This window comes from Epinephelus lanceolatus, chromosome 19 (genome assembly GCF_041903045.1).
Source record: "Epinephelus lanceolatus isolate andai-2023 chromosome 19, ASM4190304v1, whole genome shotgun sequence".
Classification (NCBI taxonomy): domain Eukaryota; kingdom Metazoa; phylum Chordata; class Actinopteri; order Perciformes; family Serranidae; genus Epinephelus; species Epinephelus lanceolatus.
Window position 1 is genome coordinate 16,185,835 of NC_135752.1, and position 25,924 is coordinate 16,211,758.

A 25,924-nucleotide genomic window follows, 5' to 3' on the forward strand; every position below is an offset into this window, starting at 1 on the left:
TACAATTGTAACATACAGATGAAGGGAGTGGGTTCTTGCTTCTTTTGCTTTGGCTGTGCCATTGGGACCTTTTTGTCTGTTTGTTTGTTCCCAGGCTTGATAGGTCACCTGATGACTCCTGTAAGGACTGGTGCTGTGCTGATGGACTTTTGAATCATTAATGTTCTCAACACTGCCGAGATGATGCTGTGCTTTTGTTTAGTCTGTGCTGTTTGTGTTTATGTATTTGTTTTTTTGTGTTGATGTTCTTAAAATAGAAAAACTTCAACAAAAAAAATTAAATAACAAAAAACAAATGCTTCCAGACCAAATGGATCAAATCCTGATAGTAAAATGAGTCATTTCACTGAGATTGCAACACAAAAAAAAATGTTTCCATTGACTTAGGGACATTTAACAATGTAAGTCCATGAAAGAAGTCTTTCTGGGCCCCATGGCATAATGTTAGAAGTTGTAATTCCATGTTTGGCCACTATGGACTCCATTACTCCACTAGCCTACATCTTTACATATCAAATAGTGGTTTGCTGCTATATTAATGCTCTGAACGCCATACACAGCACCTTTAAAGAACTGTAAACTTAATAGGAAGTGAATCAGCACCTCTCTGATTCACTCTGTACGAGAACTGTGCATGAGTTTACAGAGCTGATATTTATAAAAAGGCTTCCATTCATATCCAAACTGCTCATATCCACGGCCCATGCTCAAATATGCAACTAACATGAAGGACCTATAATGGTATGAGTATGGCTATGAAATGGGATTCATTAGGTCTGTTGATCGCTCTCTATAGATACATTATGGCCTACCAGCATGAGACCATTTTACAGGCCCAGGTGCACCCTGTGGTACAAATACATGTTTCCACATTTCAGGATGATTACATCCCCAAACCACTAAGTAAGTTTAATAGTGGTGTCATGGGCACTATGGACACCTCCCAGGTCTGAACATATTTGAACCTACTCTCAGCTACGCCTTCAAGATGGATAAAAGCTCTTCTGAATGCACAGGTGGCCTTTCTCCTCATTACTCTCCTTGATATATTAGTGGGTGTTTTCTATATTTTGCCCGGCCCTGCATGGCAATGTCAGACGGAGAAACTTGAAATACAAGACTAAAACAACAATGAAGTGAACACCAGGGTATCTAAACATGTGAACCGTGTACACTGCATGTCAGTTTGTAAATGTTAAAAATGACCAGGACAGAAGCCACAGCAACGACTTTTGTATGCGTTCCTCTTTTTTGACGACATAATAAACATTTTGGTATTTTAAGACATGTCTTGCCTTTACTGTACACATTATGGTCAATCATTACATCCTAGAAAGACAACTTTAATTTAAATCAAATTAAATGTAATATACCACTAAGAAATGATAAAACTGCGACAGACACTTCCAGAACTAAAGCACACATTTTGTTGAAAGCTGAGAGCCACTTTTCTATGAACTATTCATTTAAAGCAAGTATTTATTTGTATATTCTATTAGGCAAAGACAGAAATATTTTGCATGTATTCAAAGAGGATTAATGGTTCACACTGCGAACATGACCCTTTGTTGATGCATTGGTCTTAATGAAAAAACTCTACATCACAATATGATGTGGTTTGTGTGTATAATCCAACTAAATCCAATCATACTATAAGCATCAGTTCTCCTTATTTTCTTGCTGAAATGCCAGATGTTGAAGATGTTTCATCAGTGGCTGTGTAATAATATCTAAAGAAGTAAAAACTTACGAAATCAACGATCAGTGTCATTCTATAAAACTATCATAATCAACACTTACTGCTCTTACAAATAAGGGGAATAATCATATTAATTAAATTATATTCATACAACAGCAGCATTATTAAGTTGCTTCAGAGCAAGAGTAGCATAAATACAGCACCACTGTGTTTTTCACGAGGGCACTGAGCTTTAGAGATATGATGTTTAACACAGGCAACTCCTTTTTTAATTTCAGTGTTCGATATTAAGTAATTCTTTCATATCAATATATATAAAGTCAAAAAGCAGGTCAATATAGTATGCAAATATGTAAAATGTTGTGATTTAATAGGACATACAGCACACCATTTCCTTTGGCCCTATAGATTTTTTTCACCGTGTCCATGAAAGAGATTTTTTTAAAGCTAATGTGACGCTCACGCTGACACGGCCATTTCAAACTTAAGGTGGAACTGAGCTGATTTTACACATCAAAGTTTGTTTACAGGTCTTGGGGAGCACTATGTGAAAAAAATGTTGTATGAAGTCTTTTGCGGCTCCAGAGGAAGTTACACAAAGTGGGTGATGTAGGTGCGGTGCTTTGACAAGGAAGAAGAATACGTGGGGATAAAAAAGACAATGTCTCTGGTTCTGCTGCATCGATTTGGATCTTTCTGATTTTGAAATCGTTTTACAGGAGCGCAAAGCTAGATAGGTGCAGCATTCTTTTAATGTTTTCAATTGTGGCTTATGGCTCAAGAAAGGAGAGATTTAAATATTTGCCCTTGCAGTGCTCCAAGTGTTGCTGCACATGGGCTGTTTTTGAACTGGCACAGGTTCATTACTGAAGTGTACTAACTTAAAAGAGACATGAATACACCATGTTAGCTTGAAACAAAAGCGCTCCTGTATTTGACATGAAATTCCCAAATTATAGACAACTTGTTAGGACATAATTGAAAAGTAGCTCCAAATGTAAGGTGTTGACTTATTAAAATTTCAGCCATTAGTTTGAAGAGTTTAATTTTGATTTAACAAATACTGGTTTTAAAATATTAAAGGAATACTACACCCCCCAAATGATCATTTGTGTATCAACAACTCATCTCGTGTTACATTGAATTTGAAAACAAAACTTTGTCTTTCTTGCATGTCTCCATGGCGAACAGAGTCCAAAAACTCTGAAAATCTTGATGAAATTGAGCAAAAGGGGGCCGTGTTACACATCAGCAAAATTCTATCAAACTCTCACATAACTCATGCAGTATAATCTGAGTCTCATTTATCCAGCCATATGCTCCGTACTTCCCAAACAGACAGCCCTTGCCTCTTCAAAACCAGACTCCATTGACAAAATCACTAATTTTACCTCACTGAACACGGGAGCTGCTGGTCTACCACTGCCTCGATAGGTAGTCTGTCTGTGTTACTGTCTGAATCCCAACTAACCCTTTAAATCACCAAAGTCACAAAGTTGAGTTCAAAATGTTAATGGAAGCTGGCTTTGAAGAGAGCATAGGTAAGTTCCCCGGTGAAAAGGGCTGTCTGTTTGTTAAGTGCTGAGCATATGTCTAGATAACTTACACTTGGATTATACTACACGAGTACCAACATCAATTGATTGATTTTGGATTCTTCGTTCACCTGAGGCATGCAAGAAAAACAAAGTTTTCCTCATCAATTCAGCATAACAAGAGGTGAGTGTCTGATATACAAATGGTCATTTTGTGGGTGAATTATTCCTTTAAATTGAGCAAGAAAACATTTCACAGTTTCAATGTTATTTATTTTCACTAGAAAATCCAATGAAATAAATTATGCAATAGAGAAAAAAATACAAAAAATCAGCTTTGATTTTAACAGAGATATAGTGAGATACAGCTTCAGTACCAGGATCAAATTCACTCCACTGATCTGGATACTGCAAAGAAGAAAATTTCAAGTGAGATCCAGCCAGAGACAGTTGGGAATCCCGCCCTGCTTCCCACACCCAACTGGCCAGCCATTGGAGAGCTCCATGTGAGCCGGCCAAGCTGCCAGTATGTCCCTGAGCAACCAGGGGATCCATTGTTGTTCAGGGTCAGGTTACAGCCTCACCACGGGGCCCCACCCTGCTCTCTTGGCAGTTCACTGCTGTTTTGAACAAAGTTGCCTCCTAATGCCAGGTTCCTTGACATGGATATCAAGAGAATCCTTTCGGAGAGAAAGGGAGAGGAATGCCCGGGGAGGAGGAAAAAAAAAACCTCCTACACAACCACCATCTGCCTTAGAGTTGGCTGTGTCTTTTCAGCCAGTCAGTCCCTACGCCACACCAAGTTAATGGGTGAGATTGTGTAACCGCTTTCATCTAGTCAGCTGGGGCTCTAGCAGGCAGCGACTGAGCTGCTCAGATCCTCCTCTGAGCCGAGCTTCAAGGGCAGCCATTTTAGGAGCTGACTATGTGCGCTTAGGTGTTCAGCCAGCACACAACATGGACCCACAGATCTGATCCTCTTCCTCAAAGGCAGGCAGCCCGACACTGGAGAGCTGCTGACAGAAATCTATCTGCCAGATGTACGCTACTGTACCCAAGCCCTCTGCCCACACAGCTCAGCAGAAAACATCTCACACTCTTGCCAGGCTGACTTTGCCTGGTCCTTTCATATCATAGGGACATTATCTCTCACATGAAGGGATTTCCAGAGAAACGCTAGAATCCCCGCTCCAAAGAGAGACAGAATAGGTCAGAGCAAGCGGCATGCATGGACACTTTGTAGAGGGAAACTGCCAACTGCGTTCCACGAGGGGGTCTAAAAATGTGAGGCATGTCTGAACTTCTTTATCTCAGCGCTCTGAAACCCTGAGGAGAAGGGGGCAGAGAGAGGCAGAAGGAGAGAGCAGGCCTGAAGGAGAAGGGTGGGAGGAGAAGGGAGGCGGCGAGAGAGCATGACAGAGCCACCTGGAATACCTTCGGTGGTGAGCAACTGAGGACAAAGCCATCGGACTGGGCTCCCCAGATTCCAAAGTCTACTGACATTTGTTAATCACCAACCGGTCTCTCTGCATCGGCGAGCTCTGCCAGCAGTCACACCCTCTACTCAAACTGGCTGACAGCAGCTGCTCTGTCTGAAAGAGGGCCTTTGAATAAGCCAGCATTAAGCTGATTAGGAGTACAGAGGTTTTGTCCTTAACTGTTGGTTAGCGCTACCATCTCATGCCGTCAGGGAGAGAAAATATGCTGTGTATTATTATATGGCGAGCATCCTGGCTCCAGATAATTCATCTGGCAAACAAGACGGGATGTGCATCTTGTCAACCTGCGCACCCTCAATAATTAATGACCCATTGATTGAAAATGACAGTCTGCTTTTTAAAGGAAAATACAGTGGCAATAATAGCAGGTAGCCTGAGCCATGGAAATTGATTTCTTGCAGAGATGAGATGACAACATCAGAGAAAAATCAATACATTTTTAGTTTCAAGAAAGTTATTCAAAAAGAGAGAGAGAAAGGAGAACAAAGGTAAATGTAAAGTGCTTCAGATTCTGATCTTTACATCTCCACATTCTTTTCCAGGTTTAGAAGAGACAGCAGAGAAAGATCTCAGTGTCTAGCAGAGGAGCAGAGAACGTTACGTCACGTTACGTCCCAGTGAGAATTTGGCCTCTTGCACAAACAGGAGATAGGGAGCTGGAGATCAAGATGGCTACTCCCATCCTCTGATGTCATAAGCCCAGGAGAACTCAACACACCGGATCTGATAGTGTGCTTAACAGTTGCTCATACAACACACTGCCTAAAATAATACAATAAACCACAAACGAGGGCCTCAGAATGAGTTGAAACAGCACCACTCTAACAGTGAGTCTGAGTCTTGACAAAAGTAGCAGGATGTTTGCAAGGCCATTGTACTGGATTGATATTTGCTCAGGTGTTTGTCTGTCCACATGGTCCATATGGGGCAATGTGATACTAAAAGGAACACATATATGATGATCTTTCACACTCTGGCTATACCCAGTCCTACATATTTAGCCCACATGGTGATCACATTCATTTAGAATGCTGCATAAACTAAACGCAGAAAACAAAACTTCTGATTATTACTTCCACTTTGGCTCAGGAACACCTCACAAAATCATCTCTATTCAACAGACACATGTACCAAAACTAACTACAACAGTAAATGTTAAGGTAACATCCAAAGTGTCTTAAAACTTGGCTTCAAGATTACGTATAAGATCCAGAAAGCAGTGCACCTCACCTGGCACGAGTAAGACTTGCATTCAGCTTTTGCGGCTCTTTACTGTAATTTTTTATCATACATTTATAGCAGACACAAAAGACAAAAAAATATATATTCAGACAACCTCATCAATGCCAAAATCAGCGCCTTTCCTTCTTTTCCGTAATTCCCCACAGTAATAATGCACACCTGTCATTTGTGCACATTATTCCATTTTAAAGCACTTCCTGCTAATATGCCAACTTGAGACAGAATGTTGCAATAGAAGAATTTATTCAAGGATATAATACATCTGGTCAAAAGAAGAGAGCACGGCAATGAGCAATTAAATGCATAATGTATACGTTTTATATTAACAGAAACTAGCTCTTAAAGAGCTTACAGCGTCGGGTAGTGCATTTGTATCAAAATGGATGGAACTGAAAAACTTGAAATAGGTACAATAGTGGGAGCAATGAGAGGCTTTTACTGTGAAGCAGCTGCAGGCATGTCACGTACACTGAAGCAGGGCTGCAGCTAACAAGTGTTTTCTTTTTGGACCAATCTGTTGATGATTTTGTCAGTTTACTATCAGTTGGTGGGGCCATCAATTATATGTAAATTATTTTACAACTTAAAGAGACTAATCTGATGATGAAATTAGTTGCTGATAATTTCTTTGTTGATTAATTGATTAATCGTTCCTGAGCTACATTGACACATACAGTCCAATCATGTATACACGTCACCTTTGTGTCATCAGACCAAGCAGAAGCAAGGGTGTAAGCAACATCACATGATCTGTTTTATTTATCCATAGTGGGGAGGTCAGTTTTAATTAATTTGGCTTTCGACAGCTCATCACCCACTGATGCAAAATGGCGTGAAATACAAGAGGGTGCTCTGCACTGAGCACCACCTAGGTTGGGTGGGCGGAGATTACTGCTGGTCCTGCCATGGGGACAGCGTTTCTCAACGTACAGACCAGATGTCTAACTAGTCAACAATATTCTCTGCAGATAACTCATTAAGGGTTATCCACTGAAATCACTAATGCCTAGTAATATTGATCTCATGGCTCAAAAATAAATAACACCTTACCTATCGTAAAACTTCAATTAAAAGCCTTGTCCCAATTTAACGCCTGGCCTCTTTGACTGGCCCGGTGTAGCAACACATTTTGACAAATAAAGGCCTGTCTCAATTATAAGCCTGGTCTAGTTGTCAAGCAGTTCATTTTTATTTGGATGTACTAAACAGGTTGTTGACGACCTACCTGAGGTAACGTTAGTTAGTTGTTTAGATCGCACATACAAATATAAATGGTTCGACTTGCGTCACTATGGAGATGCTGCATATCGTTAACTAGGTTTATTTCATTTTACTAAAACCAGAGAAGACCAAACTTCATTAAGATTTACGGGCAGGGGGGGAAAAACAAAGGGTTACTCCCTACCGCTTTCCTAAAGTCAGACTATGTGTCCATTCCTCGATTACCTGTTAAGTTATTTATATTTCTTTAGTCCATGAGGGTTTTTCATAAAAATGACTTATGAATATTGTGTTAGCAGAATAAAGTGGTATTGTGTTGATATGCCGGGTACCGTATAACAAGTGTCATAACATAACACATAATTGATATTCAAAGTGTAATTTTTATACAATTAATATTCATACTTGTTCAAAAAACAATTTGATTGTATTTCCTATCACTGCTGAGCAACAGTTTTGTGTGAAAGGAATTAAAGGCCTGTCCCATATAGACACCTGTCCCTAATAGAGGTCTGTTGATTTGAGCGATTTAAATAATAATAGCCCGGGCTACTAACTGAAGTTTTACAGTATTTACCTTAATGTTCTAAACAACATGGAACATTCTTGAAGCTCAGGTCATTTTTTTAAGTTTTTATTTTTACTTGTTTATTGTACACCTTTGCTTTTAGTTTTAATTCTACTCTATGCTCAGAGACACACCACAACAAAGCACAATTGTAATATATTTAAAATATGAGGTAATTCAATAAGACCTTCATGAAGATGTTGTCAACAAGCACATGTGCAAAGTCTGTTGTTCAATGCAATTTAATTTGTGTAATGGTCAGTTCATCCCTTAATATCAAATTGTCAATGCACATTAATTTCACCGGATCACCTACTGAGACACTGTCTTCCTACGCTGTGTGCAGCCTGCCCACCCACCCTTGTTATCACACTTATTGTTGTGAGTTTAGTAAACATTTACTGCACAACCTGTTTTTCCCGAAAGTGCAAAAAAAAAGCCTTTGTGTCTGAATCTTCGCATTGTTCCTTTACACCAACTAATATTCAGTCAAAATAATGAGGCTCTAAAAATGTATCTGTAATTCAGACTATGAATAAAAAAACATTTTCAAATTACACTAATTTAAAATATGCTTTCCATTGTAATTTTATTATTACATTAACATTTTAGATCGCATTGTTCATTAGTAATCAAAGGTTTTTAAAGGTCAGTGATTTTCTAACCAAACTAAACAACCCTTGTGAAGACGGTAGAGGTGAACAGTGAAGCGAGTGCTTTATGAAAGGATATTTTAGTCAAACTCCTCAAATATTACAGGAATGATACATCTTCTGTTGCTTTATAAAAAGATTCCATTGCTCCTGATGCATTTACATCAAATATGACTACTCAAAGACCTCTTGTCTGTTCTTAAACAATACCTGTCTTCATCACTGTATGACAGCCTTTCAGTAGCTTTGTATCTGAAGGCTCAAATCATCATCATGAAACCCAACATCTGCTGATGCAAGTATGGGCCAAGTCAAGCAGCAGCAAGAAATATTTATTTTGGCACCAAACCTTTAATCATTCTCTTTACCAGATACAACTGAGGGACTGTGAAACCAGAAAAACTGAGGTAAAGCTTCGGTTTCAAAGTCAAAGTTTTTTTGTTTTTTTTTTTTACTCATCCGACACCTGGTGACTGCATCATTAGGTGTGAGATTCAGAGCGATGATTAGAGACTGTCGATCGGATCATTAACAACTGTGATGGCTTAAATTTAACTTGCAATATTACAGTTACAATGTTATAATATTACAGCGTTTTGTAGAGTAACAGTAATTTGGCACAAAAATAAAAAGAAATGGATACCTAATCAATGAAGTGCAGCAGTTTTCAAATCATAAAACACATTCAAATGGACAGAATTTGGTGCCTTATATGGAACAGTTTAAGATTAACAGTTTTATGAAGACCTGAATCTGGCCAGCTGATTATTCAATTAATCGACTGACAGAAAACTAATTGGCAAGTGCCATTATAAGCAAAAATACTTAACATTATCTAGTTTTAGCTTTTCAATTTTGAGAATTTTCTGCTACTTTGTCTTATGTGATGGTAGAGCTGCAACGATTAATCGTCTCATCAATTAGTCAACTATTAAACTAATTGCCAATTAATTTGATAATCAGTTTTATCGGTATTGCTAGTTTATTGAGAAAAAAAGTAAAAATTCTCTGATTCCAGCTTCTTAAATATGAATATTTTCTGGTTTTTTTACTCCTCTTTGACAGATAACCAAATATCTTTGGGTTGTGGACAAATTAAGACATTTGAGGATGTTATCTTCAACTTTGGGAAACACTGACTGACATTTTTCCAACAATTTTCTGAGATTTCATAGACCAAACAACAAATCGATTAATCTAGAAAATAATGAATAGATTAACTGACAATGAAAATAACTGTTAGTTGCAGTCATATGTGATAGCCGAATAAATATTTTGAGGTTTAGGACTGCTGGTTAAGCAAAAAAAGCAAATAGGAGACATTAACTCTGGCTTTAGAAAATTGTGATGGACATTCTTTACTATTCTGTGACATTTTATAGACCAACAATTAATCGAGAGTATAATTGTTGGTGAAAAACAGTATTGTTTGCTGCAGCTCTAGACCAAACTACTGATTTGTGTGTTCTCTGCTTGAAAACATACACAAAGGTACAACAGTACTTTAAAAGTAGTTTCTTCCATGTGCAGCACCTACAGCATCACAGAAAATACTTTTTTTTTTGTCTTTTTTAGAATTTTAGTACCATTTTCCTCTTAAGTTTTCCCTCTAACTATAAAAGATGCAGACATTATGTGCAAGCTGCATTTAAGTTTTTGAGAAAACACAATGAGTAAAATCAAGAAAATTCCACCATGCTGAAGGGAGCGCTAAGTGTATTCAAAGCGGACAATATGTGTGCTTAGACCTGACAGGGTTCTAACTATATTAACTCCTGGAAACAGCCTGAGAACAGGCTCACTCAGATGGAACCCTGAAACAGTTCAGATGTACTGAGTGCCCGAACGTCCCCGCTGTAAATACAGCCACCAGAGACACTGACTACTAGAGGGTCAGGACAACTGAGTCACTCCTTCCACATCTGTGGGAAATCTTAACACGCCATTCCTGTTTGAGCTGTAGCAAACTCACTTAACCTCAGCATCCTTTTTGACCACAAAAAAAGGTTTGATCTGCAGTGACTGCACATTCACTTTTATCACAGGTCAGTCTATAAAAAAGTTTAACGGCACTATTACTGAAGTTAAGCTGTAGGCATAAAACAACACAACACATCAATATAAAGTTGTTCCCATCTATTATTTGTTTTGTCTTTAAAATGTCAAAAAATGGTGCCTATCATAACATCCCAGAGCCCACTGGCATTTTAAAATGTGTTGTCTCATCTGACCACTGATATAAAACTCAGTTTACTATCATATATGACGAAGAAAAGCAGCTAATCCACATATTTGAAAAGCTAAAACAACAGCCAGACAAAATGTTAATAAATACATTTTTTTTAAATAAAATGACAATATTAACAGTGTGAACAGGCACATTTATGGCATAGTCTTTGGCACAATCCTGCTGTATTATTTATGGTGAACGGACATGGAGCTGCTGCAGGTGCTGAAACCACAGCCAAAGGATAACTGGGAAGCATAATTAACGTTTCGACTGCCGTACTGTCCGGCTAACATGCAACCATATGTTCATGTGCCCACATATGCACAGCATTCATAAGAGGATGCAAATACACACAAATGCAGTGAACCAGCAACATCACCACCTCAAATACACACAAAGGTCTGAATTCTAACATCACCTTGTGTTGGGTTTTTCATAGCTTTGCCTCACCTGAATGTCTCAAAACACACATTAAAGCCATGAATACGTCACAGAACATTATTTCCTGAAAAGGATCTCCCAAAATTTTCTTAATACATGCTTTGGAAGTTATTTTAGTTCAGATTAGGAACGGTGCCCTCAGATGCAAGCCAGCCAAAATAACAGCGTCTGGTTTGCAGCGATTCTTTGGCCTGCGTGCAGCTCACACTCTCGTTGGCTCACAGTTGGCTTTTATCTGTCGGCGCTGTAGCAGATAACAATACTGGTTCAAAAGAGAAAAGCTGGTCCGACCTGAATGACCTTCATATTCCAATACTGTGCCGCTGCCTAATCCCTACACAGAAGAATAACGTATTGACAGATTCAACCACAACACTGCACTGGTGTCTATTATTGTGTTAGTAAGCATGTAAAGTGGAGACACTGCAGGTAAGCGCTGTGCTTTTTGCTCATCGCTTTCGGGTTTTTACAGATTTTCATGAAAAGCAGATCGATTCAAATTCACACTTGTTTTGTCCCCCTGCACCCAAAACTGTTTGGCTTCCTGCTACAAGAAGATGCCAGAGTTTACAGTAAACAAGTCTTCATGCAGAAAGGAAAGCTCAGACAATGGAGAGAAGGGAAGAAAAATGAACAAGGGAAGAAAAACATAGGAAATGACAATGAGGTGCAGATTTTGCACAAGAGTAGGGCTGCAGCTTTTCTCTATAAACAGATATCTACATATGCATGCAGAATCTTTAGGCAACAGGACATTTTGGTATCCTAGGTGCTCTGATATTCATTTGTAGTCCATTTATTGCTTGAGAAGGATCAACTAATCACATCTGAATGGGAAGCTAACCGTCTGTTAAGATGATGGTTGCATGGGTTCCAAGATGCAATCTCGGAACCCATTGGCTATTGTCTGACGGTAATTTGGCTTTATATTATCTTATTTATTATTTATATGCAGATATCTGTTTATAGAGATTAGCTGGAATGACCGGCACACAAAAGAGGAAGTCTTGGCACAGATATCCGCTGGCTACGCCGTATCGTTGCCCCCAGAGGCCTATTGTCGTCAGACCAATAGCCAATGGGTTGCAGGATTGGGCTACAAGAGTTTCATTTTTAGTCCGTTTATTAATTCTCTAAAATGTTAAGAAAAAGGGACAAATGTAAGTGTCAGTTTCCAAAAATCCAATGTGAGGTCTTCAAATTGCATGTTTTGATCAATCTATACTCCAAAATCCAAGGATTTTATTTTCACAGCAATATAAAAAGAAAATAAGCAAATTCTAACATCTGAGGAGCTGTAACTGGCAAATATTTGGCATTTTTGCCGTAGTCTATCCATCACTTTGGTCCAGACTGCAATATCTGAACAACTATTGGGTGGGTTGCCATGAAATTTGGTGCAGATATCTATGGTACCCAGAGGATGAGCCCCAATCACTGACTTTTATCTAGCTCCATCATCAGGTCAAAATGTATTTTGGTTTTGTGCTACCTAGCAAATGCTAACATGCTAATCTAAGATGGACAACATGGTAAACACAAGCAGCAACCTTCAAGGCTAAAAAACTGCAGTTCATCAAATGGCCACTAGAGGCTGGCTCCAAAACAGAGTGGGGGGTGGGGGGTGGGGTGGTTGTTATATAACTTTTTATATAACTCGCCCGTTTCCATTTTATTAAAGCTTAAAATTATGCATATTTGTGGGCGGGGGTGTTTGAGTGACGCGCCATCTGCGAGGTGTCGCCAGTTGAACCTTTCATCGGCTCTGAGCGTCGCAACAGTCTATGAGTCAGATCCACCCTTCCCTCCTCCACAGCTTCACCCTCTCATCCAAATATGGTCACTTCTGGCTCAAAAAAAAGAAAAGAAAATGGTGACAGTCAAAATGCTGCACTCGAGACGGGAGTCCACATAACAATGGGTGACATCACGGTAGCTACATCCATTAGTTTATGCAGTCATTGAGATGACATAATACCTGCTAAATCAGCATGTCGGTATTGACACTGTGAACATGTTAGCATGCAGATTAGAGCACCACTTTACCTGTACAGCCTCACATAGCAGTGTGATTATAGACTCTTGTTGCTTGATAAGAAGTTTCTAATGAGAAATTGATTATTAAAGTAGTTGTCAGTTAATTTTCTGTCAATCAACTAATCAGTTAATCGAAAGTTTCAGCACTACAGCAATTTAAAGTAAGATAAATAATGACCATATGATTTTCAATGATTTTTCATAATCAGATTGCCACATTTTTACAATGTATTTACCGTAAGTAAACTCTAGTCTTAACCCCACCATACTTTAACTAGAAGTGTAGGCTATCAGTGAAAGCCTGCCACTCTGGCCTCTCATACCTTGATTATTGATTATTGTAAATGCAGGTAAACATGTAATAATAACCCACTTTAACGTAATGGGGTTTGACATTGGAATTAATTTACAGCATCACAATCTAACCACCTGAATGTGACAGATAGATATCTTGTTACTGTAGTCTTGATGAGCCTATCTGTTACATTACAACAGCCTTTCAGTGATAAGAACAACAGTGAGCTGGACAGTGACCTCACTCCTCTCTGCCTGTGATCAGAGCGGAGAGCTTCCTTAAATGATGTGATCACATGGCGCTGCTTATTTGAGAAAGTCGGAATACACAGAGATGAGACATCGATCCCACCTGCCCGATCAATGGAGCAGGCCTTTTCAGAGGAGATGTGAGGAATCAATAATGTTCGGTATAAACGTTTTGTCATAACATTCATCAGACATCTGCTGGAATGGAATGAAAGGGACGGGAATGGCATGAAATACAACAGAAAGAAAACAGCAGGATAAAGCTGGAAATATACCAGTAACGCCATCACGTGCCCCTGCAAACTGTTGGCATACATTTTGACTTATAATGTAGTGATTTTAAATAACATCCAAACTTCAGGCTTCTTTCCAATGCTGATGATATTTTTATAGAGTCTGTATTAGCTGTTATCCTCTGAGATCAATATTCTAAATAAAATTTTCACATTGAGCAGAAACATTAAGCTAAATCATCAGCAACAGATCTGGATCCTAAAACTGAAACCATGTTAACAATAAATCAACCAAGCATGGATGGGCCTAAAGTCACTGAGAGTAGCCAAAATCATCAACATTGTCATTCAGTTTCATCAGCCACCTGACTAAAAACACTATTGGTAATCTGACCACAAATCTGCTTCAGGAAGCATATGGCACCAAAAAAAGTAGGTCAACCATTAAACAGCTAACACGGCCTTGACCAGAAACATTCTTCTAGCTCTGCTGCTTCATCTCGAGGCCATCTGAAATGTCTGATGTTAAGCATAAGTATTTTGCATTAAAGCTCTTACTAATTTAAAGGTGGGGTCTTACTGCTGCAGCCTTTCTTGGAATGGTATGACTAGTAGCTTGTGGTGGCTAATGTTAGCTAACGTTAGCAGACAGATATTAATCTGACCTCTTCTATACTTGTGCTACTGTTAAAGGGGAACACCAGCTAAATTAAGAATCCAACATGTTTCCATGGCCGATAAGTTCAGTCAATATGTGAGAACATGAGCTCCTCTCTGTCAAAACCAGAAACCAGAGAAGTAAGTCTTAAACTTGTGATGTCATCAAGTACAAAGTCTGGAGCTGCTCTATAGCAGTAAATGGGAGCCTGATTTCGGACCATAAGAATGACATGTATGAATTTTGAAAATAGGCATAGCTGCCCTTTTCAATCATCCTGTAATTGCCATGTGTTGCAGCTGTTCAACATTGGATCGCTTTAAATGGAGCTGAAGGTCTGTCCATGATAGAGGACTGCTATGTTTGAATGCACTGGTTCCTTTTTTGAAGACAGGAAGTGGTTTCCCCCTCAAGCATTTAAGGTATTAACTCACTAAAACTAATCTTTTGTATTAAATATTTTGTTTTCATTTGATAGATTTTTTAGAAATTGTCTACGGTATATTTTTCCCAGGAGAAAATGACTTTCAGATCTGGTGTTAGAAACTTTTCGGCTGTTACATTACCTGCATATGTGGGTTTAGGATATTTCCTCTCAGCAACAATAAAATACCTTTGTTTTACAAGGGAGAACATTTCTCAGAAAAGAACCTCAGTGTCTCAAACTGTTCTCTTCCCTTCTGGCTTACACAACTGTGTGGTATTATGGGCCACCAGCTTGCGTTAAAGTAGCCACTGTTTGATCTGTACCTGATGTGCCAGTGCCATTGCTCTATATTTTGGAGGTAAGATCAAAACAGTCTACCTTGGTTTTGTCAGATCACAAGTTCCATTTCCCGTCATGGGAATGAACCACATGCTTGCAAAATTAACACGTGGTTTTTGGTGAGAAGCAGCCCTACCCCTCAGCTCAGAAGTGTTAAGAACACATGAAACTCCCGCTAACTGTGGACAGACTCTGCTATAAAGTCTTTCGGTTATTTTTAGCTTGCTGTTGGCCTCTTGGTAGTTTTTCCTTTAGAGCTTCCTCTTTACATGACCATCCATCATAGCAGCATGACCTGATCTAGATAAGGTCCTCATGGTGCCATAATTCCTCCAAGTTTGTCTTCACTATGTTCCAGAAAAAAAATTAAAGGGTCTTAAATATGATTTTATGTCTGAGTCTTTCTGCAGCAACATCTCAGAAATGTTGGCTCCTTGCTGCCCATGCTCATCTCTGAAAATCTAGTTTTATATGATCTAATTACATTCAATTAAGCACAAGTAGCTCACTTCTTAATTTCCAATACAACTAATTGACTCTTAATACAATTCTAACCTTGAGTTAATGAGGTATGTGCATACTTGCACAAAGGGACTACAAACAGTAGCATTTTGTGTTCAACTTTCTTTTACTGGATACTTCAACTGAATGAATGAGGAAAAAAAGCTGGACGTTCTTGGTGAATTTTCAGAAAAACAGCTCAGTAATCCCAGGTTGTCTCGGAGGACTGGTAAATACAGGTGCAGAGCCTTTTACACGCTGCAATGTAGTGAGCGTTGCCGATCTGTCTGCAGCCTGACCTTCACAGGTGACACACTCAGAGGGTGTTACAAAGAAACGCCTCACCACTGCAGGTCCGGGTGACCCTTGACGATTGTGTGTAAAGGAAAAGATCATGTACGCTTACCACCATCCTATAAAAGTGACTGAATGTTTAATGGAACAAAATAAAGCAGTGGATGCAGAAATTAATCCTTTGTTTTATGGGTGTTTACATAATATTACAGCCCTCAGAACTGGTTTATTTTTCAAAATTATACTCAGGACATCATCTGATTCAACACCAAAATGAAAGCATTGTGTGATGTCACCTCAGTAATAAAGGACAACGACCAGAGTCTAAAGGACTGAGGCATTTTGATCTCTGGACCTTGAAGTATTCTGCTGACTGAGGCCTTCAAGCAAGACCTCGCATCAAAAAGGCAGACACAGAGGGGCTGAAAGAGCGACAGAGGAATGCCGTAAGTATGGCTCCCAGTCTGCAACACTATGCTAATCCCAGGAAGAGATGATAGTTTTCTATTTTATGTCTGCCTCGTCCATACTGCAAGGTCAGACGGCGCATGTGTCAGCCTGTCCCTCTCTGACAGATGGTTACCTGACATCACCCACCCAGTCAGACGGCCTTTAATACTTAATATCGCTGCGCTCACTCTCCTCTTTATATCCTGTCTTTGCAAACCAAGACAGTTCCTTTCTCAATCAAAGACATCCGACTTGCTAATTTGTGACATGCCTCTCTGTAAAATTGCACCCAAAAAAAAGGGAAAAAAGAAAGAAAAAAGAAGCTGGCCATCATGGTACAAGTAACCTTGCTCCAAGGGTAGGCTTTGTGTTTAGCAGAGGGCTCAGATTGTTCCTTCTGAAAAGGGGGACGGGTACAACACAGAGCACTCAGTAGCAACATTTGCCCTCTTTTGCACAGAAGATAATGACCGAGCAGATTAAGGAGGAGACAAGAATTAATGGCCGTCTTCCTTGTGGCGACTGTCTTCACGTTGTCATGGTGAAAACTCACCTTAAAATAACAACAATTAAAAAAAACTACTACTCCATTCAAAAGGTAGCCGCTTACAGTCTTTTACATCTCCTGCATTCACGCTTTAATCACGAGCTTTCAGAGATATTTATGTGACCTTCAAGCCTGAAATTTTCACAAAGCAACAAAAACAGAGGGCTGGTAAATCCCTCTGCTAAAGCCTGCTGGGTGTGAAGGTTAGATTATGAAAACCCTTACATAGTCGCTCCCTTTATTCCTCCTAACAAAACCAAAAATTAATCTTTTCATCTAAGTTGAAATTTTTTTTTTAGCCACCACGTGTTAAATGCAAAAAAAGCACCAAAAGGGAATTTGTTTTTAGATAACAGCAGAAGTCAGAACCTGGGAAACCAAGTAGAGTTGAGTAAGGATAAGAGGTGGACGCAGGCAGACGTGCATGGTTTGAGTTCTCTGGAAGCTCAACCTTCTTTTAGTACAGTCACCTCACTTGGCTTGCTCTAACATCTCTCTGTCTCTGTGTGTCTCTCTCTCTCTCTCGGGGCTGACAGAATTATCTTCTGCATCAGAGCTGAGGCTGGGCCAACGCTCCACACAGAGGACTCCATTTCATGCAGCCAGCCCCACTGTGGCCAAGGAGACACTGCCAATCATGCTGGAGTATCAGTAGCATGGCCATCCACCATTTTGTGCTCCTCAAGGTCTTTGACTGTCCTGCTCAGCTGAGTGGAGCAGCCTCTGCTCGCTCTGCTATCTCGTTACACAGATGGAAGTGTTTAACTTTAAGAGCACAGACCTGAGCAAGCAGCAGCTTCCCCTCCTGTCTGTTCCTCTGCTGACTGTCATGGCAGTCAGCAAAAGCAGAAGTGAGATGTGTGGGGGTTTTTTTTTTGTTCGCTGCAAAAGATGGCCACCTAGAGTGCGGCTCTGCTGTTCTTCACAAGCTGAAGACAACATCCAAGAGAGATCTGAGGACAGCGCCTCTAAATATGTAGCTTTCAATCACCCTGTCACCAAAAACTTTAAGAAAATATGTGTTGTCTTCTGTAGATGACATCAAATACAGGTGACCTGACAGGTTCTGAACATGTTTCGGTGCTTCTATGAGAGAGGTGCAAATCCTTTTTTTCTAGACTGAAAAGCATAAAAGATAAAACTTGGGGCAACCCTCAGCAACATGATTAAATATTCCATCCAAAAATGATTAAGTGCACAATTTAATTAATAGCCTTAGGCGTGCTTATTTTTACAATTTTATATTGGAAGGAATAGGTAGATATATTTGGTTTTCTCAAGAGGTTTCTTCCCTCGAGCTTGAACAGAAATTCTCAGAAAACGAATTCTATCAAGTACTGTACACAAGTAGGCTATGGCAAAGGAAACTCATTTATTTGCTGCTCTGCACACAATACATATAGGCCTATGAGGCTAAAAAACTCCATTCAGACCTCTTCAAGCTGAAACACACAAAGTTCACGGACTAAATAAAACACTGCTGAAGAGTCGGACAAGTGAAGGATGTCCAAGGACAGATCTTGGAGAGAAACCAGGAAGTGTTTTTCCACAAAGACAATTACTTCAGGAAATCTTACATTCCACGCAGCCTTGAAGTCCATCTCTCCTAGGAAACCATTTCCTGACATAAATCAATCTGCTGCTGTCTCAAATAAAGTTGGTTATCATCTTAGAAAACAAGAACTCCAATCAAGTGAGGAATGTTATTTGCATGACAGTGATGAGATCACCTCTTTCTCGCTGTGAGCAAAACCATCTACCGTTTACCTCATCCCAATCACAAGTCTTAACCTTGATTTCAGTCCTGTTTTATCTATCAAAATGCCTTCAGCAGGATCCAATTCCACCAATTCACCCAAAGAAAAGAGACTACAAGAAAAGACTGTGAGATGCACTGAAGGGTTTCTTGTAAGTGGTGCTCAGTGGACAACTGCCAGAAAACACTGCAATGCTGACTTCCTTGTAAGCCTGACATGGCAGTTACTACAGTTACAGGGAGTGGGTGAGGTTACAAGCTAGTCAGGATGGAGGATTTTAGAGTGACCAAAAGAGGACACAGGAAGCAATAAAAAATGAGAAGAAACGTCAAACCCTTTGTGGTTTGTTCTCAGAAACGTTGGATGAAAGACTTTTCCTTTTTGGACAGCTTTTTCTTTTAAAGCTGCTGGTAAGTTTATCTAAGAAGAGAAGAGGTGAGGGTTCCTCTCCAGGTTCACCAAAACCGACCTCTTGAGGCAGCTCAACAAGTTTGAGAAGGGAAAGATGAGAGACCCATCAATATTAACTTACCACTGAGACCTCCTTTCCAAGCTCTTAAATATTTAATCGTCCTTGGACAGCTCTGTTGCTTCGTAGGCCGAGCCAGTGTGGATCCCTTCTACAAGACCACTCCTGTTCCTGCTCAATGAAGGCCTTGTCCGGTGGCACCACACTGCCCAAGGAACGGGCGTCTCCAAAGAATTCAGGATTTTTTTTTTTCCACCACAGGCAGCTCGAGGCTGACAGAGTTGGTTCACTGTGTCTTATAAGAGAAGGGCATAAATCCTGAATTCAGGCTGGAAACCTGAGTAAGCCGCGTAGATGGCTTAATTTATCTCAACGGACAAACTGCCTCATCAGCACGGCCACTTTATACCTGAAGTCGTCTTTTCTATGAAACTACCCCCCCCCCCCCCCCCACCCCATATAAACTAGCAAAGATAGACAGCTATACTGAGCTACAAGCTTGTTTTTTCCAGGAGGGGAAAGGTGACGTTGAACTGTTGATGTTCTGATGGAAAGCAGAGAGGAGGAACCAGTTCTGCAGCAGTGTAACGTGGCAACTGACAACAGAAACTGAATTGACACCTCAAGCAAGCCACGTCCTTGTTCCATTTAAACCCAGACATGATGTTGCTTTTTAGTGTTTCAAATAGGCCTATACCTAGTAACACAGCACTGAATTATTCAAAGGATCCTGGCTGTTTTTTTTTACTCTAACAATGCCGTGCTTTCATATCTAAACCAAATATCTAAATCATGAAAGAAATTTGTTTACGGGGTGAAAGAGGTTGGTCAAAAGCAAGCGGAAAGTAGAGAGTTTTTTTTTTTGCTGTGCTGTAATGACTATAGTGTTTTGGATCTGGGGCCTGTGTGTTTCAGCACACTTACAAGTGTAGCAGCGGGGCCCGGCTGCATCTCATGAGCCATGCATCATGTCAAGAAAGCACTCACTGGAGCATTTCAATTTGCTTTTGTGCGTCTCCCTGGCCTTCTTCACTGCCCCAGGTAGAGAAGAATGGAGGAGTGCATCACCCAATGTGAGTGAGTGAATGAGGGGAGAGGGAGGGAGGGAGGGAGGGCAGGAGGGAGGGGGGTGCATCTGTGTGTGTGTGTGTGTGTGTGTGTGTGTGTGTGTGTGTGTGTGTGTGCGCGTGTGTGCACGCAAGAGACACCGAAAGAGTATCAGAGTGAGTGATGAGCTTCACAACCACTTCCTTCCAGCGTTCAAACCATCACAGAAGTCTCTCTTGTTTAATCCTCTGTCCTCTCTGTCGAGCTTTTTAAGCGTAATCCTGAAATACCTTGCAAAAATCCAGTTATGTAATTTTTTTTTTTCTAAAAGTATCTCCCATACATAGTTCAGTTCTGCCCTGTCACCTTAAAGTTGAACTGCAGTAAAGAATAGGAATGAAACAGCTTGTGCAGAGGTAAAACTCAACCAGTCTGATTTGGGTAACCTTTGTTGCCCTCCAAATACAATACAAATACTTAGCCAGGCAAAAAGTTGGACCATAAAATTAAAATTAAAGCTCCTATACAAAGGTAAAAGTAAAAAAAAAAGACAGTATCTTATAGCATGTTGCAAGATACTATGTTAAACATATAATAAATCAAGGCTGTGTAAATATATTTCACATAGAGCATGTTTAAAGGTAGAAATCTTAAGCTACTGTTTGTACAGTCTCTGCAGATACATACACCACCACACACTTCTGGCGGGTCATGAGTGATGATTGAGGGACTAGGCCTACTTACTTTTGCGTGAGTCTATACATTTTTAGTGTAATCCTGCAGAGTATACCTTTAACAAATTACGGCACTTTACTGTAGAAATACGATGATGTTTGAGGAAGAGCTGGATAAACAACACGTTTTGCCTAAAGTTCAAGAAACCAACCTGTATTTCGACTCTGGAGAAGCGAGCTCCAGGCTGACTGTGTGTCAGTTAGTTTCAACTGATTAAACACATGTAGGGCTGACCTGAAGGCTTTGAAGCTTCTGTGGTTGCCATGGTAATTGAGGTCCAAATTGGTAGTCAAATGCTCTATTTATTTACATATAAATTACTCACCAATTCCCAAATAGCCCAGAAATGATGAAAGTATCCAACATTATTCATTATGCATCAACAACAATTATTATTAGTTATAAACTTAGCGATGGTTTTGTGACTCTGATTCGCTCTCATTTATCGTCAGTCACCAGCAGTCAAGCAACAGTTTGACTACATGTGAAAGTTGAGTGCCAGAAACGCCAAAGGACACTGGCATCACAAATCCACAACAAGTTCGGCAAATCACCATGCTATTATTTAATGTTACTGCGACCTTTGCACTATTTGGTTAAAGATATACATCATGCAAGCAGAATATCAACTAAATTTACTTTAAATTTAGTAGGGCTGCAGCTTACGTTGATTTTATCACTTATCTTTTTGTCAATTTTCCAAAGCCCATGGCCAAATATTCATATGTCTTGTTTTGTCTGATTGACAGTCTAAAATAAAAAAATATTCAATTTACCAATACATTATATAACAAAGAAAAGCAACGGTTTGTAATTATATCAGTTTACAGTTATATAAAACAAATTGTTAACTGATTATTCAACTAATGATTTCAACTATAGGGCTGGCATGGTACCAGATTTTCACTACATGATAATCAGGCCCAAAAAAATCACAATATTGATATCAATAGAGAATTTGGAGAAAAAAATAATTTTACTGAGAGTCATCTTTAACTTTGTTTATATGTTTTGTCTCATTTTTGGTAAACGAATAGCACTCAAAATATGATTGCAGGTAGTTGGGGAGGGAGACAAAGTGAAATCATTCAAGAGGCTCTGAAAAATGTACAATATATAATCATGCATGTATGATTAAAATGATATCAGTATTTTCTTTTTTAAATATCATGGTTATTGTCAAAACCAATATATCATGACATCTGTAGTTTCAACTTTACAGTATAGACAAAGGCTCGCTACAGGATGGGGCCTCAAGATGAGGTCAAAAGTCAGGAGCCACCTTGGGGCTCTGTGCTTTCCAGGTTTTAATTTACTTTAGTGGTGAGTATTACCAGAAAGAAAAAAATAATTAATCAAATGACAACAAAGTAATTGCCACAAAGAGAACCTGGGGATTTCAGGGGCCTCTGAGAACCTGGGGCCCCTGTTCACTTCCTTACTATACCCATGTCAGTAATCCAGCCTTGGTTTATTGTAACACTACAACACTATAGAAGTACCAGAAATGCCATCTCTGCTGCAGCAAAAGCAAACACCCCCGACCTTCATGACCTTAGCTGGTGAGTTGAAGTGAAAACCTGAGCACACAGATTAGCTTCCAGTGTCGCACGAATAAGCTTTACAATCGAGAAAGAGTCAAGAATGTGTTGAAGGCTTGTGAAAGTTACTACAGGAGCTCTGAGTGCGCAGAGACACAGCAGACAGACAGTATCCCAGAGAGAAACATCACAATCACATCCAGAGTTAAATCACTGGGCTCATTTGCAGAACATCCACCATCCACCAGACTACATATCCATTGCACCCGTCTGTGAGACAAATGTGTCGACCGCAGCAGATTCCTGCTCGGCCGTCCTCTGTCGGCTCCTCCTTGAGAACCTGTTTGCCCTGCCACGCCAGGGAGAAGGAGCATCGCCACCATTTTGATTGCTCTTCTCAGCCCCAGCATTGTCGCAGCACAGTGTGTCAAGCTCACAGTCTCCTTGTCAGCAAGATTTCACACAGTGGCCAGGGGAACTGCAGAGCGTAGCACAGCCACACACACACACATACACACACAGTAACTGCCACAGGAACACACTACAGCTTGCAAAACACGCCTCCTTCGCTCTCCTGACAGGCTGGTCAACAGACACCTTTAGGATATAATGTGTGAAAAGTCACCTAAGGCTGTACAGTGGACACAGGGTGCATTGCAACATGGGTCATAAATGGACCTAATCCATTTGTCTGAATAACTTTTAAAGTATTTAGGCAACCTCACAATAACAAACACACGTTTGCCAGCCAATAAACAGCAGGCTCCACTAACTCCTGTGTAAACAATTAGTTTACAAATTACGAGTAGCACCATAAACACTTTACTTTTCGATTTAAAGCCTTCAACAACAGCTGACGCACAAAAAGTCATCCAAAACACAAAAAGAGAATCATCTTGAGAACTTCCTTTAAGAAACTGCAGCCATTACTTCACTCCCTCACACACGCACACACACAGAGGAGACAGAGAGTGTGTGTGTGTGTTGAGACTACTTTGTTGAACATTAACTACCTGCATGGCCAAAACACTGCATTATTCAGCATTAAAATTCCTATCTCATCCACGTGTCCCTCGGCCATCATAATCACAAACACGTCCTGTCCAAAAGTGTCATCTGCAAGCCACACAGGGGACAAAAATATAATCCCACATATTCACAAGCCAAATTGTGTTTAATCATGCAAAAATGAAAGCAGCAAGTTAGTCCATGGAGTTAACCTTCAAAGGATCTAACCTCACTTTTCAGAGTTCTTCTGCTTCCTGTAGCAGACTCAACTTCCGAGGTGAAAAAAGCAGAAAAAAGAAGAAGAAGTAGAAGGAGGAGAAGAAGAAGAAGGTTGTGGCCGATCATTTATGAACACAACCTTTGTTCTGGCGTGAGGGATACTGCCTGTCTGACTCCAGGGCTCTCCTTGGAGACTCATCTGCTTTCCTCCATTTTATGGTGAAGCCCTACTAGTATGACATACCTGACTTGAGACCAGTGACAGCAAATAAGCATCCAAACAGTGCAGAGAGGAGAGGGGGGGACAGGGACAGGCGGGTTAACAACGTAGCCTAGCAATGAGAGCAAAAACAAAACAGTAGAATAAAATATATATAAAGCCACCACCATGAAGAGACATCTAGCTCCAACCCTGTGGACTCACAATCGCCACCAGATAAGCTTTCTTTTTTAAAAAGCTGAGAGGAGCTGCTTCCTCACACTGGACATGGCTTTCATAGTGTGTGTGTGAGTGTGTGAGTGTGTGTGACTGGACCAGCGGCTATGCCAGCTCCTCTGTGTCGCTAATGGAGGCTGGTTGGGAGAGGAGAGCAATCCGTGCAATGGCTTCTCCATGAAGCTAACGCGCAACAACACGCACGGCCGGAGAGGGGACGCACAGCCGGGGCCAACAATTCCCCTGACCAGACATGTCAGAATAACAAAACACTCCGCTCCGGTGCTGCTGAAACACGCAGGCGACCCCTCTTTACACCGCCGCGTCCATTTCCTTGTGTCACTTTGACAACAGACCGAAAGGCGACATAGCGAGGACGCGGTAGGTTGGTTAGGATATTAACTGGGAAGCGAGAAGACCCACTTGACTTTGGCTGCATGGGTGCCAGCCGGAGCGCCCACCGACTAAAATCTCGCCCCGGCTTCCTCTCCCAAGTCGGCTGGACCTGGACTAAAAGGAGAAAAGGTGGTGGAGGCGGGGGGGATCAGCTCTTTCCAGGTCATTCACGAGGCGCTCTCCAAATTATATCCCATGATCTACCATACCGACGTTCTCGCAGACCTTGAAAGCCCAGCCGAAATCTTGGCGAAACTGGAAATATAGTGCAAGAGGAAAAAACTCACTGGTACAATCTTCTCCTCAAGCGATCCTCCCAAAAGTTGTCCTCGTATTTCATGCGTGCGCCCGGTCGGTCTAATGGATGATCGCCATCTTTCCTGCTTCTCCTTTGCTGCAGCTGCAGATGACCTGAGATCCGTCTGTCTCTGAATAATGAGCAACCACACAGACAAGGAAGACAATCTGCAAAGCAGGCTACACAAAGAAGTTTGGGAGACTAGCAAGCACCAGAGGGTGCACAAGAGTTTACGATGAGACGAGGGAGCATCAGCAGGATGGACAACGTCTATGTCTGAGAAGCTCATCCTTCATCTAGACTGAAGTCAGATCGCCCTGCAAAGCCTTATCAGCGGCTCAGACCACCACCAGATACATGCGGGGCTCTGTGAATTTTATATAGGCTTTCCATAGTGTGTCTGCCACGTCATGGGGTTATCTGCAGTTCACTTTGGTGATGATGATGATGCTGCTTCACACTTCAGCCAGACAGAAAACAAGACAGACAGACAGCATGGATAGATAGATAGATAGATAGATACAGAATTTAAACCACCACAATGAATTAAAAATAAATATTTAAACACATTCATAATAAAATATAGAAATATATGTTTAAAAACACACACAGCCTCCATCTAATTATCACCACTCTCTCCCCTTTATCATCTTTATTCAAATAAAACCCCAACAATACATTTTGCATAATTAATCCTGCACCTCATTCACACATAAACATGGCCGATATGTTGCAGCATGTTGTCATTACACTGTTATTGTAAAGTGTACATGCTACTGCTGCTGCTGCAGGCTGCTGCTCTGTCCACCAGCTGCTAACAAAGAGGGAGCCCAAGACAAAAGGTGCAGGGTCCTGCTCAGATGTATGTCAGTGTAAGGGTGGGTGGATGGATGGTGGTGGG

The 25,924-nt window shown here is 40.5% G+C and overlaps 1 protein-coding gene across 2 annotated transcripts in view; it reads right to left on the reverse strand.

Annotated features, from left to right (window-relative positions):
- Window positions 1-25,433, reverse strand: part of znf462 (zinc finger protein 462) — a 57,939-nt gene extending 32,506 nt beyond the window's left edge. Inside the window, exon 1 of one of the 2 annotated variants that reach the window (XM_033647716.2) lies at window positions 25,013-25,433. The gene's annotated coding sequence lies outside the window, so the exon portion shown is untranslated. Of the gene's footprint in view, window positions 1-23,907; window positions 23,961-25,012 lie in introns of those variants that run through there. The other variant, XM_033647718.2, reaches the window with a different exon arrangement.
- Window positions 25,434-25,924: the final 491 nt, after the last annotated feature.